The 5,197-nt window shown below is 39.7% G+C and overlaps 1 pseudogene; it reads left to right on the top strand.

Moving 5' to 3' along the window:
* Positions 1-457: 457 nt before the first annotated feature.
* LOC119045218 (alkaline ceramidase 2-like) lies at positions 458-1,219 on the top strand (annotated as a pseudogene).
* Positions 1,220-5,197: the final 3,978 nt, after the last annotated feature.

Here is a 5,197-nt window from a genome sequence, read left to right as displayed (position 1 = left end):
GGTATATTTGTATATGTAAATATATATAAAGAAATGGGACCAAAGCTTTGCTAATCTGATGAAGAAAATAGACATACAGGTGTTGTAATGTAGTGAGTCCCAGACAAGATAAACCCAAACAGACCCATACCAAGACACATTATATTTAAAATGGCAAAATTTGAAGATAAGGAGAATGTATTAAAAATAGCAAGAGACATCCCAGTGGCTCCATGGCTGCACAACCTTCCAGAGGGCGAGGGACAGTGGGAAGTCTGCAAGTGAGTCATGTTCAATAGGCAGAGCAAGTGCTGGGAGGCCAGCTGAGAGAGCATCACATCTGGAGATTACCCTGGATGCTCTATTATGCATAAAGTCACCATTACCACAATCAATGTATAATACAGCTCTGTCTGGCTGCAGAAGCAGCTGCTCCAACACTACAATGTGGCCATGATACCCAAACTGATGACACAAACTACCGGCTGGCAGCTCTGAGGTGGACCAGTATGAGGACAACTACACATCATGCCCAACATTACTGAGTTCTACAACACTATCATCTTGTTTTTCATTTTATCACCCATCTACATGTGCTTATTTTGTCAGTACACAATATGCTTTAATCATGACATCATGAACTCTTTTAGTTGTAGGAATTTGATATATTTACTTGCATGCAACTCCAAGATTCCTGGGTCAGATGGTTGATGATATTGCAATCCTTTGAGTTCTGATGTGTGTTCTGGCCATGTGGTTCCCTAGAAGTTATCTACCAAAGACCTCTCCAACAACAGGGACAGGTTGAAAGCGGTGATGTGCGTTCTGTCTGCAGTTACACTGTACATGACCTTTTTCAATCCCACTGCTCACAGCAAGATTTCCTTACAGTGTGCTACTCATCACAACACTAAGGAGGTGTGACAAAGTGTGTGCATTTAAGCTGAGCCTTTTCTCAGGCTCCTGGTAGACACTTGACCTCTCCTTCTGGGTTAGTAATGGAGCCTTCTGTGAGCTAATGTTGTCCTTCTACTTTTCTACCTTCACTGTTTGTGGCACATGCTCATTTGCCTCACGGCCTGTATGGGCTGCATATGCTATGCCTACTTTATGCTGCCTCCTAGATCCCTTAGTAAGGCCCATCATCAGATTCTGACCCAGCAAGAAGTGGGCCTTCATCAGTGTCTCCTACATGTTTCTACTGTGCACCAACAGGAAATCACCAGTAAAGATAATGTGATGGAAAGATGAGGGCTGGCTTCTCTGCTTAAGTATTCTCATATCCCAGGCTTGAGAGATGCTTAAATGTTGTCAGCAAAGACAACCTATGGGTTCTCAAAGTTGGGGCTGGAGAGGTCTATTTTTTTCACTTTTTAACTGTTCAATTACAATTGTCCCCATTTCCCCCATTATTTTTCCCTGCCCTACCCACCCCCACCTTCTACATTCAATCCCCCCATTGTCTTTTTCCATGAGTCCTCTATTCAAGTTCTCTGACTTGACCCTTCCCTTTCTTCCCCCAATATTCCCAATACCCCTCCCCTTTGGTCACTGTCATTTTGTTCTTTTTAAAAAAAATTTGCTTGATTGAGCTCTCACTAGTATGTCTGTGTACCACCAGAACTCCGCTCTTCCCAGAGATGGAAAGTAGAGGTCTGAGAACACTTCATATATTCTCAGGGTCACTTTTAGAAGCAGCAGCTTTTGGGGATGCATCCTTTGTGGCAATGGGAGACTACATGCTGCATTGTGCCTCACTTCCTGTAGAGTTTGCCAGATCCAGAGCCCACCATTCCTATTGACAGATCCTGTGACAATTTTCAACCATCTGATAAAAAATGTCAGATTTTCACTTGGGAAAACTATTTTTTTTAAATCCAGTGATATGAAACATATATAAAACTTGTGGTTAAGTAAGCTAGTTTTCAACTTGCAGCTCTCAGCCACCCAGGTTTTACATGCATTTATGTATTATTTTACTTCTATCTGCTGAGAAATAAAGACTTGGATTCAGATGAGGGTAAAGCTAACAAAAAACTCTTCTGTGCCAAAATCCACTCTCCACTTTAAGCCATTCCTGAATATAACAAAGTTTTAAAATGTTGACATTAGTTGTCCCCTGCCAATCCAGTAGACTCAAACACTGAGTGATAGCTTCAGTACACACATAGAATTCCCTCCTCACTGCTTGACCTCTGTAACATGACAAAGGGCTTTTGACAATTGTGGTGATAAAGATCCTAGATCAAAAATTAGAACACGAATTATGTTTTGGAAACTTATTCTCATTGGGAACCCTCTATATGCTCTCTGGAAAATATCCTCAATAATCCCTATTCTTTCTAAATTATTTGCTTGGGAATTATATTCCATAAACTCACAGTGTGAGGCGCTTCCTGTAGTTTCTCCCAGCGTTTGGTTGTTATTCTTAAGTGCTGGTAGTAACTACACACTTGCTGCTTGGGTCATTGGTTGGTGTAGCAGGGCAAATCTGTTGCCTTCTGGAATTCTCTTACATAAAGTGACACTGGTTACAACTAAATCTTCACTTATTGGGAAAAACAGAAGACTCCAAATTCCCTTTAAGGTGTGAGGTGGAAATTCATTCTCAGACACTTCTTGTTTTGCAACTCTTCGTTGTGAGAGAGGGAAGGGCAAACTGCTGTCCTTGTGTGGACATGAGTCATGTCACTCTCCTACATACCTAAGATTTGGTCAGGGACAGTTTTTTTTGAGAGTTCCATGCCTAAGAACTCTTACTTTGACTAAAATTTGCACAAAATTTAAGATGAAAAACCCATGCAGGAGCTAAATTCAGGCTTTAAAATAAATGACTTTATCTTACTTTTGTGGTTTTCTAATTATTTTAGCAGCAGAGACCTCTCTGTGGTAAGAAATCTTTAAGGAGCTCTAATGTGTAAAATAAATAGTATTTTATTATCTTACATTTATTTTACACTTAAAAGTATAGCATTTTTTAAATAATAAAATAGCAAAAGAAACTAGTTACCTACAAGGTAGCTCCCATAAGACTGTTAGATTACTTTTACTTTTTTTCTTGTTGTTCAAGTACAATTGTCTTCATTTGAACCCCTCCACTTCTCCTGCCCTACCCACCCCCACTGCCTCCCATTATCAATTCTACCTCCTTTGGCTTTGTCCATGTGTCCTTTGTACATGTTCCTTGATGACACTTCCCCTGTTTTCCTCATTATCCATCTCCCCCCCTCCTCTCTGGTTACCATCAGTCTGTTCTTTTTCAATGTCTCTGGTTGTATTTTGCTTGCTTATTTGTTTTTTTGGTTAAGTTCCACCTACAGATGAGGCCGTATGGTATTTGTCTTTTACAACCTGGCTTATTTCATTTAACATAATGCTCTGCAGATCCGTCCATGCTGTTACAAAGGATAGGAGGTCCTTCTTTCTTTCTGCTGTGTAGCATTCCATTTATCTTTCTGCTGTGTGAAAATCTATCATAGTGCAAATCTATCATTTCTATCTATCAAAATCTGTCATTTTTGATCGATTCCTTTTTCTCGTTTCTTAAAGTGGTACCTTGGGTCATTTATTTTAAATCTTTCTTATTTTCTTATGTAAGCATCAAAAGATATAAGGTTTTAATCTTAATACTGTCACATGGATTAAAAACATAATGTACTAGTCAAGTTGTAATATTAGAATAGTTTGTAGTAACAGACTCATAGGAAAATCATGTATTAAAAGTTTCTTTACGAGTATTTTGTAGACATCAGCAGCTGCAGTTTTTGCCTGACCAATGAATGGCCCTGACCACAAGAACTAAACAAGAGTCATTAATTAATACTAGGAACACCAGAAATATTATCTGTACATCCTGCTCCAGAACATTAGCAGTAAAACTGTAAATGAAGCAGTGGAACAGCATTCTGACACATGAAGGAAATAACAATGAAATCACTGGAAAGCAGAGCTTAGGAACTACGTCACCAGAAATCCCTTAGTCCCCATCTTCCCATGGTTTTCTTATGTAATTTAGCCAGGGCACATGAACTCCTAAGATGGTTTTGGAGGCATTAGTCTACCATCTTATCAGGTTGTCAATTTCTGAATAAACAACGTCCTTCCTCAGCCAGAGTCTGCCTTACAAGTTTGGCTTTCCTGGTAGTTGGCAGCCAGAACTGCAGGTCATTTTTTTGGTTTTAATATTAGATTAGCTGCATTTCAAAAGTTTGGTTATTTTTTATATAATTAGATTTGAGCCTTTACTTTCATTATTTTGGTTTTTTGTCTGTTTTTTATTTTTATTTCTCTCTTCATTTTCCTGACATTTCAAGATTATTTGTATTAGCATTTGTATTGCAGCAATTCAAGGCCTGACAGGGTCACACAGGATTTGGGCAGATGGAAGAAAATTTATGGAGCTGTCAGGATGTCTAACATGCCTTTTTTGTGGGGTGGGGTGATCCACATATGCCTCGAGATGCATGTTGAGCTGCAGGAAGTCCCAACTCCCTTATATACTAAGTGCACACAAAACTGGCAGGGTGCCAAGGTATTATATAACAAAGTAAGATTCTATGAATGTGGGCCCATACTCAAGATTATGTGAATACTGCTTATCATAGTTGCCCAGACATCCAGGTAAGGAAACTGACTGACTCCATTTTCCCTTTAATCCACCCCTTCAGAATTCCTCACTGTACAATCTATGTGAGGGTGTCTTACATGAGGGTCCCTTGGTGAGGAGGGAAGAGCCTTGGAACCAAATGGCATAAGAACAATATAAACTGCAACAACATGCAATCAGAACTCAAACTCTTCCATCCAAGAAAGCAAGGACCCACCACCATTCAGTTGTTAGGGGTGCCCACCATTCCTGCAGTGGATCACCTGTCAGGCATTCAATGGCATGGGTCTCAGAAACTAATGCCCATAGAGTTTGGTTAACATTATGATAGACATCTGCAATTATACACAGCATTCAGCCCCTAGTAGGGCACATACCTTTACCCTGTAATGCAGTGAGCATATCAAAGGCCATACAATTTTGTAAGGCTACTTTTCTTGATTGATATACTTCCTCATTTAAGAGGCTTAAGGAATCATGTGTTGCATTCAATGCATGAGAAGTGTACAAACGCAAAGCAGTTATCTCAGTCTCAGTGACTATAGAAGCAGCTTGAGGAGAAAAAATGGCTAAAGGGTAATACCACCAGGGAGTACACTTTACCCAGTATCA

This window comes from Artibeus jamaicensis, unplaced genomic scaffold (assembly GCF_021234435.1).
Source record: "Artibeus jamaicensis isolate MK-2021 breed Jamaican fruit bat unplaced genomic scaffold, CSHL_Jam_final contig_475, whole genome shotgun sequence".
Lineage (NCBI taxonomy): Eukaryota > Metazoa > Chordata > Mammalia > Chiroptera > Phyllostomidae > Artibeus > Artibeus jamaicensis.
This window is presented reverse-complemented; position numbering and strand designations above follow the sequence as displayed.